We start from the raw sequence: 11730 nt of genomic DNA, 5'->3' as shown, positions 1-11730 counted from the left end.
CACCCACCCTTTCTGGCTTTGACACGTGGCGGGAAAATCTCTTCAAACAGGAGAGACTTTCTCTAAGACTTAAAGGCTTTCTTAGGCTTCTAGCAAAGGTTGATGAGTAGTATAAATTCCTCTGTGCACTCAAAATGAGGATCAGCCTAAAATTAACCCCACTTGTAGACAGAAGGTAGCCAAGATGATACTTTTATCCATCATGTGGAAAACGAAATGCTTCTCTTTAAACCGAGAGGAAAAATGCAGAGACACAAAGTCTTCCGAAAGAGTTGTGTGCCCAGTTGTAGGCGGGCTGGCCACATGGAGAGATGCCCGCCTATTTCTGTCTTCTTCTGTGGACTACATTTAGACCTTAAACAATTAGCTCTCTTTAAGTGTTTTTTTTTTTCTTTTCCAAGTCACCTGCTCTAGAAATTCCAACATTTTGTATTTTTAGATGCTGGGGTCAGGGCAAGTGCAAAAACGATGACATTTTCTGCCTTTACAAGCAATTCTTTTTGACTTTAGCAGGACACAATAAAATGAGTGCTGAAAAGGTGGCCCCATTCCATTTTAACCCCTTAGGGTCAGAAGCACAAAGTGTAAATACTAGTATGTTCTTAGGAGGCTAACCTCATTAGAGTAAACTCATTTAGGGAGACAAGTGCTCCCTGTCATGAAGCCCCTCAAGGTACTACAAAGCAGACAATTAGGCACATTTGTTTTCTTGATCTGCCGTTACTCAATTGTGACCATAAAAGGAAGGCAAAGACGCTGCTTTCTGATTTGATTCTTTTTTTCCCTGACAATTCTAAATCAAGCGTTCTGTGAACAGTTTCTCTTCTACAGTATTTCTCTCTTTTAAGGAGAGGAAGTGTGTTATTCTATTGGAGGACAGAGCCTCCTGTCTTCCCAATTCCACTCAAATTCAGTCCAAGCCTCTTAGGATAAGTCACAAAAAGAGGATGAGAGAAAGAATGGGAAAACATACTGAATTGCATAAACATCTTAACTTCCTCATGAAGACAGGCAAGTCCTCACTTGTGGTCACTCCTTATTTATGAACAGTTGGGTGTGCACATAAACTTCACCCCTCTTTGCTGCTCCCTCCATAAGCAGGGAGGGCTAACCCTGCTGTCCCTCATCTAAAGCCCGTGACCCCCTCCGCAGCGCATTTCATTTGTTTGGTCATGCATTGACTCAGGCCATATTTAGTGAATGTTTTATGTGCCAGGCACTAGACAAGGCAGAGGACACAGCGACTCTGGAAATAGGCCTCCTGGAATTTACAGGCTAGACTCAAGAGGGAAAAATAGCCTTTAATCAAACAATGACATGAATAGATATAAAATCACCACTCTGATAAAGGCAATGAGGGAAAAGTACATGATGCTACAAGTTTAGGAAAAAGGAGAAATTAAACCTGATCCCGAGGTTCAAGGAGGATTTTCTTGGGGAAGTGATAAAAGCTGAAATGTGAAGGTTGAATAGGAGTTAACTCAACCCAGAAGGAAATGAAGCTTCCAGGTTAAGTAGTATTTTTGAATATCTGAGTTGATACGGGGCATGGGAATGATAGAGAGAGGGCCAGTGTGGCTGGGGAGAAGGGGTCAAGGGCAGCCTGGTGACAGCTGAGGCATGAGAGGAGACAAATGAGTCTTGAGGTCAAAGAAGGATTCTTGTCTTTGTCTTAAAAGACCTGGGAAGTCATTTAAGGGTTTGATCACAATGCTGGGTGGCGGTGAGGAAGAGGGGGAGCAGCAGATTGTTAGGGGTATCGAAGGGGGAAGCCTGTCCCCTGTCATTCCTCCGTACTGCTTCCTTCCCACCACTGTTCCCTTACCTTTCCATCTCTCAGACGCCCTACATCTGTTTCTGAGCCACCCTCTCTGCTCATCCTACTCCCTATTCCAGAGCTCCTACCACCTCTTCCTTCTGTGTCTCTGCTTGTTCCCATCTTGGTTTCTCCCCCATTAGACCGCTTGCCCTCTTGGCCTAAGGCCACAAACCCCCAGAGAGTTAAGGCAGGAAGGGATAACTGGTGAGACATCTATTCAGACACCCTGACTTCGAACTTCGAATGTATTTCCCCATAGAATTGGTGGCACACACAGTCTTAAGAGTCTACCTTACCTATGGGATGGATGACATTGGTTTTAGAAGGCTGCTCTTGGAGCCTAACATTATGGGACACAGTTTCTATGGGAAAGATTATTTTAACAAATAACTTATGAGTAAGCTCCTGAAGTCAAATGCATTTTCCCACTGGGGACTGCTTTTATGCAAAGAAGTTTTTGTGTGGAGGGTACCTTACTGATAGCTCCCCCACTTTCTTGTTTTCTGTCTTTGCATATTGAACACAATCATGTGTTGAATTAATGAAGAATTGACTAGAGAACTCTTTAGCTCCAATGATAGGTTTTTTTGCTACAACTCTGGCTAGAAGCTGGTTAGATCAATGATTTGAATTGCCAGTTTTGATAAAGCAGCCAGATTTGAAAAATTTTTTTTTTTTTTTTTTTTAAAGATTTTTTATTTTTTCCTTGTTCTCCCCAAAGCCCCCCAGTACATAGTTGTATATTCTTTGTTGTGGGACCTTCTAGTTGTAGCATGTGGGACGCTGCCTCAGCGTGGTTTGATGAGCAGTGCCATGTCCGTGCCCAGGATTCGAACCAACGAAACACTGGGCCGCCTGCAGCGGAGCGCACAGACTTAACCACTCGGCCACGGGGCCAGCCCCCAGATTTGAAAAATTTTTAAATGTAAGTGCTGAAAGGATAGCTAACTCATTGTGAACTATTAATCGTTTTGCAGTTACTGAATAAGGCACACACTTGTGTTGGGTTATGGTTACTCTTCCTGCCCACATTTATCAGCTGTCACTTTAGCTAGGCTCTCATTTTATTTTTTTTTTCCAACGAGGGATTCTTTTTAAAGCCCTATTCTCTGTCTTCCCAAATTGGGAGTAGGGAGGGATCTTCCTGATGGATTATTTATTTAACAAATATTGCTGTGTGCTTACTATATGCTAACACTCAAGGCCCTATGCTACCATAGGAAAAACACATCTAGAGTCTGTCCTTATAGGTCATGCAATCTACAGCACTGCTGTCCGGTAGAACGTTCTGTGATGATGGAAATGTGTGATGGCTACGCTGTCCAATATAGCAGCCTCTAGCCACATGTGGTCCTTGAGCACTGAAAATGTGGCCAGTATAACTAAAGATCTAAATTTTTAGTTTTTAAAATTAATTTAACTTTAAGTAGTCACCCGTGGTCACTGTATTGGGTAGTACAGGTCTAGGGGTGTGAGGAGTGGGCCTAGTGAGATATAAAGAAGGCAAACAGGTGGAGCCTGGGAAGGTAATTAACTACTTACACATTTTACAACTAAAGGAAGAAGTAACCGAGTTCCATAAAATTGATATTGAAGTAGGAGAAATGTGGGGTGAATGACATTCACACAATCTTCTAGGGAAATAAGTTAAAAAACCTTAATAAAGCTAAAATCCACTAAAAACATGTTTGACCATTCACCGGCTCTTCTCCAAATCCACACAGATGCACCTACCCGTCACCTTCCCCTTGAAAAGGACCTGGGAGGGTTTCTAATACCAAACACACAAGCACTCAGAGCTTTCCGGAAGTCACAGGAGACCCTCACACTATCATGGTACTAGAAATCATTACTTAACTGAGCTGCACACAGGAAAGAAGTTGAGCTTTTAAGGATAAATGAATCACGTGATGATTTAAATCACCTTTGGAAAAAATCTAGCAGAAAATGTTTTGTTCTGGAAGAATATCACCCATTTTAGAAATCAGTTCAGAGGAACTCTTCAGCTGGAACAGTTTGTATCCGACAGGGTCGTTTAAAAGTTGTATGTTGTGTTACTGGCAGCAACAGGCTTCAGAGATGCTTTGTACTTGAAAGGCATCATGCCTTGCTTGCAGCTGCTGATCAGAGAGGGAATTAAGAAGAGGAGAGAGAACTTCCCTTCATATTCTGAAAAGAACAACGCCAGGAGAAAGCTTTCCTGGGCTGAGAAGAGTTGGTAGTGGGGAGGGGACCTGCAGAAACAGAGAGACGTGTGCTTCATTCACGTGGGGAGAGTTCAAGACACAACCGAGCCCGGCAGCTGATGCAGGGCTGGACGGGAGCTGAAAGCTGTGCATTTACCTGTCTCTGGAAGGCCAGTGAGGGAAAAGATTGCATACAGATAGAGAGAGAGGCACCTGGAGTTCAGCCTGGGAGGAATCTGGCTTAAAGTAGTGGATACGACGTGGATTAAAAACAGCCTGATCAGGTCTAGGGGGAAGACAGTGGTTAGATTAAGTGGTGATAAAGAGACACAGATTTTTGAGAAAGGTACTTATACAAAATACAATTTTATGCTATTTACAAGTTGTTCAAATGCACCATAACTGAAATCACGAGATATATATTTTAAATTTCATTGACTTTTGCCTACTTGTGTCCATCATAGGAATTTCAGTTAAAAAAAAGAACCAGCACATCATCTTCTTGCCCTCCACCACCTAGTGACACTGTACTTCAAATACATTTCCCTGAGATACTTCTTCACCTCTCTATCAGACTCCTTATCACTAGAATAAGGGCAATAATACCTACCCCTGCCTGCTTCAAAGAAGTGACGATCAAACAAGATAACAGATGTAAAACACTTGGGAAATTCTAGAACATATGCAAATAGAAGCAATTTCATTTATTATTTGAATGGCAAACGACCACTCTGAAAGTTAAATCAGTTCACTTAACACACAGAGAGGCAAGATTTACTCTCCCTGTTGGCTGGGTGAGGGGACGGGGCAACAGAGGCAGCCAGAGCACATGTGTCCCCAGGGGTGCAAGCCTTCTCAGTAGCTATATTTTTAGTATTTCAGGACCTAGGCCTGTGAAAGGAAAGGCTGGAATGGGAACATTAAAGAAAGCCCAAATTCTTTTTGGCCTATTATAATGGAAATCTAAAATATGTGGATATTTTTAATTATGGTGCAACCTCCTATGTGTACATCCTCTTGGCTCCAGATGCAGGTATAATTTCTTGTCTGTTCACCAAACACCTCACACCATCATAGCAAGCGAGCTAACAAGAATTGGCCTACTCGCCTGGCCACGAGATCGATCGTTCACTTACTCCCTCTGGGGCATAGTATTCTCAGCCTCAGAATAAAGTCCATCCAGGGTCTTGGATTCGAGGATCCCAAGATGAAGGGCACAGAAAGAGCCCGCTTTCAGAGGGCTTACTCAAATGAGTAGCTGGAACTGGGCTGGATTCACCAATTCCTATTCAGATTATTCCTCTTTCTTTTAGTCATTGTAGGTCTCAGGAAGGAAGGAGCAATGAGAGGCTTGTGAAGGGAGGAAGCTCTGCGGAGCCCTCACGAGCATCACGTGCCTTTGAGGAGTGCCGGACCATGGAGTCTCAAAGGAAATCTGCCTTTCTGGAGAGGAACAAACTCACATTTATTAAGTGCCAATAATGTGCAGGAACTCTACTAGTAACTTAATATGTTATCATTTTGTCTAATTAGCAGGGAATAGGAAGAGTTGAATAATGTCTTTGTTTATGTAATTTGGCTATAAAGTAAAGCAAAATTCTGCCGGGTGAATGCAATTTCCTATTGACTTTCACATCGCATTGGGCACCCTCCTTGTGGCCATGGCTGCTCAGGTGATCTCTCTTTCCTGGAAGTTTCACTTTTCACACAGGCAATTATCATAGCAAATTTGTGTCATCTCAGTCATAATCAGGCCTATTTGAAGGGATGTTGTCATTAACAGTTTAGTTCCAAATACATATTTTCCCCTAAGTAGGTTGGAACTAACATAGTGTTGTTGTTTCCAGAGCCAAAGACAAGAAGGCCACATTTGTGTTTTAAGTCTTAGGATCCTAATTTCTTAATTCCATACATTGGATCCTTGCTGTCTGAGTTTCCACAGGGCCTAGGGAAGAGATAGGACCCAAGCCGTCATCAGGCTGTCCTTGCAGGCTTCTTGCAGAGTCGCTGGAATACTTGATTGTTTTTCAGTATTTCAGCAGCTTCCTCTATGAGGATGTGTTCACCTCACCCACAGAAGCCCTTTTCAAATGTTACTGAGAAGACTGATAAGAAGAAGAAGCATCCACTGATGAGTTCTCGGAAAGAAAGCATCCGATTTAACTACAGGGCAAGAGCGCTGAGTCCCACAGGCCCGGCTGACAGCGAGGGAGCCAGGCGGCACCCGCTCTTCCTAGAGTGGTGCAGGAAAGAGGCGACCACATGGTTGGTATCATCATTTCTGAACTTTTTAAGGTTGATAGAGGAGAACGTCACCAGAGACGATAATTCAGTTTGGAATGAATACGTTTTCAGTGCAGTATTCACTACCTGCTGGTTTGTGTTTTCAATCCTAAAGTCCATATTCACATTTTACCATGTGGACAAGATACAGCACAAGCTAGGTGAAGATCCTACTGTATGCAAATAATAAAGTTTCTGGCCAAATTCACTTTTTGAAAAGAGAAAGAAAGATTAAAACTCTTTCCAGCATCTCTAAGCTGCGGCTTATGGCCTTGTAAAGAGCACTGGTGACAGAGAGCAAAGCCAGACCACAGCCGAGGCCGCCTTCCCTGCTCCTGCTGCACGCTCTGCAGAGCCGCTGGTCGCTGGTTTTAATGTTTCAGGTCAGAACTTGCCACAAACAAATCAATTTGTGTAAACTATGTTAAACCGTAAAATGCAAATGTTTTAATGTGTAATTTATTATCTAAATTTTTAGTTTAAAAGGAGAGAGAGAAATCCGGGATTATTCACACTTTATATTCTCCTGGGTGTTCTTCTTGGAAATGCTATTCTCAGAAAGTCTGAAACACCAAATTGGAACAAATGATTCCGTTCACAGGTGGATTTGCAATCCTCTAGCCTGCCCGTGTCGCGGTTAGTAGAATCCCATGAATGAAGCTCTTCCTCAAAGAAGCATACCCACGGCCCTGTCACTGGGGCACATCGGGGCGTCCATGGCGTTATTTCTGGTCTCGTCCCTTAAAGAAACATATTTTAAAAAAACATTTTCTGAAATCACATTAGCAGAATTCGGGTGCCCCTTGTAAGGGTTCTGGGAAACCCAGGAAGACGCCGCAACCCTGAAGGAGGCCTCTGTCAGGGTCTGACGCAGCAGAGACCAGAAAGAACCCATAGCTGGCGCAGTCAGACGTCCCTGCAAGACTTTCAAACAAAGAGAAAATATAACTTGTCAGTCATGATGCCCTGGTCCAAACAAAATGCAGTTTTGCTTAAAGAGATGCTGTCAAACATAGTCATTTGGGCTCCAAAATTATGCTTCGCAAAACACTAAATTAGTTTTGTCAAAACATAACCTTGTTTCTCAAAACATTGTCAGAACTTTCAAAGCTCAATAAAAGAAAGCAGTATTTATGGTTTAGGTGTATATTATCCTCTGTATTTATTTTACGTAGCATCTATCAAGTCATCTGTGTCTGTCCATCCATTCATCCAACAAGTATTATTGAACTCTTATTGTGTGTCAGGCACTGTGCTGGACCCTGAACACAGAGATAAAAAGACACATCCATATTCTCAAAGCTAGTAGTCCTAGTGAGAAGACAGACAGGAATAAATTGTGATAGTTAAATAAAATGACCACTGTGGCGGACAGGCAGAGCGGTGGGAAGCAAGTCTTAACTGCTTTTGCCCAGGGCACTCTGGGAGCTAAGCTGAAGCCAGACCGTTCTTTTCAGATACTCTTTAACATTCATAGAACACTTAGTGTCTGAGATCACCTCATTTTTTCTCTTGAGATGCACACAATTGATGACACTGTCACAGGGGACCCACCACTATGGGATACACATATAAGGTGTTCAAACACAATTCTCAGAAGAGGGAGCTTTCCTGAAGAAGGTGGAGGAGGAGAAGGAGGATATTTGGTTCTTCTCTTTCGATAGAAGATTGATTGGCGGGTTGTCCCTCACTAGCTTTATCTACATATTTTTCTTCCCTTTCAAGGAAACTAATGAGGATGCAAATGAGTGAGAGTGACCTTATTGCAAAGGACAATCTAAATCTGATCTAACTTCCTTAAAAGCAATTTTTAATTAATTAATTAATTAATTAATTTTGGTGAGGAGGATTGACCTGGAGCTACCATCTGTGGCCAATCTTCCTCTTTTTGCTTGAGGAAGATTATTGCCTAGCTAACATCTGTGCCAATCTTCCTCTTTTTTGTATGTGGGACACGTCCGCAGCATGGCTTGATGAGCTGTGTATAGCTCCGAGCTGGGGATCCAAACCTGTGAACGCTGGGCTGCTGCAGTGGAGTGGGCAAACTTAACCACTTCACCACTGGGCCGGCCCCAAAAGCAAATGTTTTGAAAACTCTCAAATGTAGTTACAACTTTTGTGTGACAGATTTCAAATAGATTGTGACTATTAGGTTGTTTTGTTGCAGTTAACAAGGACTTGTTTCAAATGCTTTCCAAAGACATCTCAAGGAGTTTACATTCTCCCAAGATTAGATGGTTGGTTTTTTAATGCGTCACTTTGGGAACAAATTATAAAAAATAACTTCGATCTTATAATTTTATTTTGATGCCTCCGGATGTCATCAGCCACATAAGCTGCAACAACCAGAACCCCTCCTGCCTTAATGACAATACGAATGAGAAAGGGTGGTTGGACTCAACATTTGTTTATGCTGGGGAAGTGACTCTGCCACACAGCACTTTAGTAGGGCCCCAAAGGGAAATTCAGAAGGCAAACCTGATGGTCTTCTGGCAGTTCTTCTGAAGGCCTTTGAGTCCCATCAGAACACGTCAAAGGGTGCAGCTGAGTAACTTATCCATTAGTCAGGGGCGGTGGTGGTTGGGGTGGGGAATTGCTTATCCTGGAATCTGTAAGCCCAGGTGACATAAAGATTTGAGGATATGCTGGACAAGGCAATATTCTCTTTATATTAAATATTAAAGGGCTGTGTCTGTACACATGACAAAACTGTTGCAAAACCAACTAATAATTCAGAATTTTTCCTTTTTATGTTTGCATAATCCATTCAATAACAATTGATTGAGGGGACCGTTTGCTGATCTTTTTCAGTCACTAAGTCAGCAAATTAAAAATCCTAGATCAGTGGTACCTTGGTCCACTCCTTTTAGTCACTGAGATGTCACTGATATTTCTGCTAAACACACTACACTAAAGCTATTAAGAAGTTTTAGCGTCCACTGAAACGAAAGGCAGGGAATGAATCTGTTGAGAATCTCTCCAAATGTGAGTCTTTACATCTACTTGCCATCCATCTCAGAATGTTCACTGCATGTCGTCTGAGGCTCACCATAGTCACCGCAACTCCAGTTAGGGGGTGCTCGATGGCTTGGCATGTGACCACACTCAGAGCTGCCCAAGAAAGCGGACCTGGAAGGACCAGCCAGTCCCTGAGCCCATGCGTGTCCCTGACGCGCCACAGTGTTCTTCACGGCTCCTTTACTTTCGTAAGTCCATAATTAATATCTATTCATTTAACTTAAATATATTTTTCAAGTGAAAAAAACAACCAACAAATTGAGCCTCCTTAGTCATTTAAGTGTCTATACGCTGAGCTTCAGTCCATCAACAGACAGTGAACACTTGCTGTCCATTGTTGCCCAGGAGGCCTGCAGGGACTCCTGAACAGGGCCCTGCAGGGACTCCTGAACAGGGCCACCAGTTCTGCCGCTGAGCAGGAGGCGCCGAGAGCCCTCTGTGCCCTCTGGTGGAGAGGAAGGCCCTGGAAATGGACTGCAGTGCCCTTGATGGGAGGGTCCCTTTTCGTCTTCATCGTCAGAGGCTTCTCTATTTCTTCCCATTTTCTGGTGCCCAGAGGAGTACCTGGTCTCTCCAAACACTTGCAATTTGGAGGTTTTGCGTTCCTGCCTTATTTCTGCAGGCCTCTTTTCTTCGTACTACACCTAGTCCCCTGGTTCTCGGCCCATTTACCCACGTGGACTCCAGCTCTGCAACAGACACTTCTGATTTCACCCTACAGTTTGTAGGCGGTATCTCTTTCTTGCTTCTTAGATCAAATCCTTTTGGGTTAGCAGTGCTGCCGGGCCATGGTCTGAACTAGCCCCACTGCCCGTTCCTTTTTCCTCACACGTCCCCTGCCCAGGACTGACTCGGGGCTGCCAGCTCTTACCTGGCCTCCCTTCCGTGGGCGGGTTTGCCGCAGCAGCCTGCTCACTTCCTTTACTCCTGCTTCTCCCAAGTGCCTCCCAGCACAGCGGGATTGACTGCCCACAGTCAGCACCTTCGTGTAAATAGTTTTATTTGACCCTTTGTTGACAGCTGATATGGAGAAATAAGGAAAACAGCGATAAGTGTTTTGGAAACTTTTAAGGTGAAGCATGGAGAAAGGGGAAAACTATTTTTGAAGAGGAGTGGAAAGACACAGGCAGGAGATATTGTGGAGATAAAAGCACAATTTTCTGCTGCAATGTCTTTATGCTTATTTGCACAGCCTGCCAGCTCTGATCACTCTCGCCTGCCTTGTCCCTGTGAACATCTACTTTTGTTCATTTCCTCATGCACCAAATTGTTCTGAATTGCCAACTCTGTGTCAGTCACATTCTAGGCACCAGGGATACAATGGCGAGTAAACTGAACTCTCATGAAGTCTAATGGGGAAGCTACAGGAATCAAATTATCACATGATAAATATGTATATGGGGTTGGGGAGATACATGTGGCAGAGAGGGGTTATAACAGGGGAATTTGACTAGGTTAGTGACATCTGGAAAAATACACTTGGAGAAGTGACCGGGTTGCCGAGATTTAGTGGAAATATAGGACGTAACTCAGTGACTATAGAAAGAACTAACTTTACTGGGAAAGAGTATGAACAAAAGCCTGTGGTGGAAAGGAGCATAGTGTGTTCAAAAAACTACAAGAAGGCCTGAGTGTCTGGGAGACAAAGAGAGATGGGAAATGTCATGGGCTGGGGCTGGAGAGCTGGGTAGAGGCTCTTATGAGCATCTTAAACATTTTGTTCTTGTCCTAAGAGCAACGGGAAGTTATCTATTGTTGTGTAACAATTTACCACGAACTCAGCATAATGAAAAATAATAATAAAAAAGAACTCATACAACTCAACAACATAGAAACAAACAACCCAATTGAAAAATGGGCAGAAGACCCAAAAAGACATTTTTCCAAAGAGGATATACCGATCGCCACAGGGACATGAAAAGATATTCAATATCATTAGCTATCAGGGAAATGCAAGTCAAAACTACAATGAGATATCACCTCACTCCCATCAGAATGGCTGTAATTAACAAGACAAGAAACAAGTGTTGGAGAGGACGTGGAGGGAAAGGAACCCTAGTACACTCCTGGTGGGAGTGCAAACTGGTGCAGCCACTATGAAAAACAACATGGAGATTGTTCAAAAAATTAAGAATAGAAATACCATATGATCCAGCTATTTCTCCTTGGGTATTTATTCAAAGGACACTAAAACACTAATTCGAGAAGATATTTGCACCCCTATGTTCATTGTAGCATTGTTCACAATAGCCAAGACTTGAAACAACCTAAGTGCCCATCAGTGGATGAATGTGGAAAGAAGATGTGGAAATATATACAATGGAACATTAGTCAACCATAAAAAAAGATAAAATCTTGCCATTTGCAACAACATGGATGGACCTTGAGGGCACTGAGCTAAGCAAAATAAGCCAGAGGGAAAAA

General features: G+C 43.0%; 1 long non-coding RNA gene across 1 annotated transcript in view; it reads left to right on the top strand.

Moving 5' to 3' along the window:
- LOC139080800 (uncharacterized) overlaps positions 1–7599 on the top strand; it is a 36939-nt gene extending 29340 nt beyond the window's left edge. Inside the window, exon 4 of the long non-coding RNA XR_011535596.1 lies at positions 5319–7599. This is a non-coding gene — a long non-coding RNA (uncharacterized lncRNA). The remainder of the gene's footprint in view (positions 1–5318) is intronic.
- The last annotated feature ends 4131 nt before the right edge of the window (positions 7600–11730 follow it).

This window comes from Equus przewalskii, chromosome 32 (assembly GCF_037783145.1).
Source record: "Equus przewalskii isolate Varuska chromosome 32, EquPr2, whole genome shotgun sequence".
NCBI lineage: Eukaryota > Metazoa > Chordata > Mammalia > Perissodactyla > Equidae > Equus > Equus przewalskii.
Note: the sequence above shows the minus strand (reverse complement) of the source record. Positions and strands in the feature narration are given on the sequence as shown.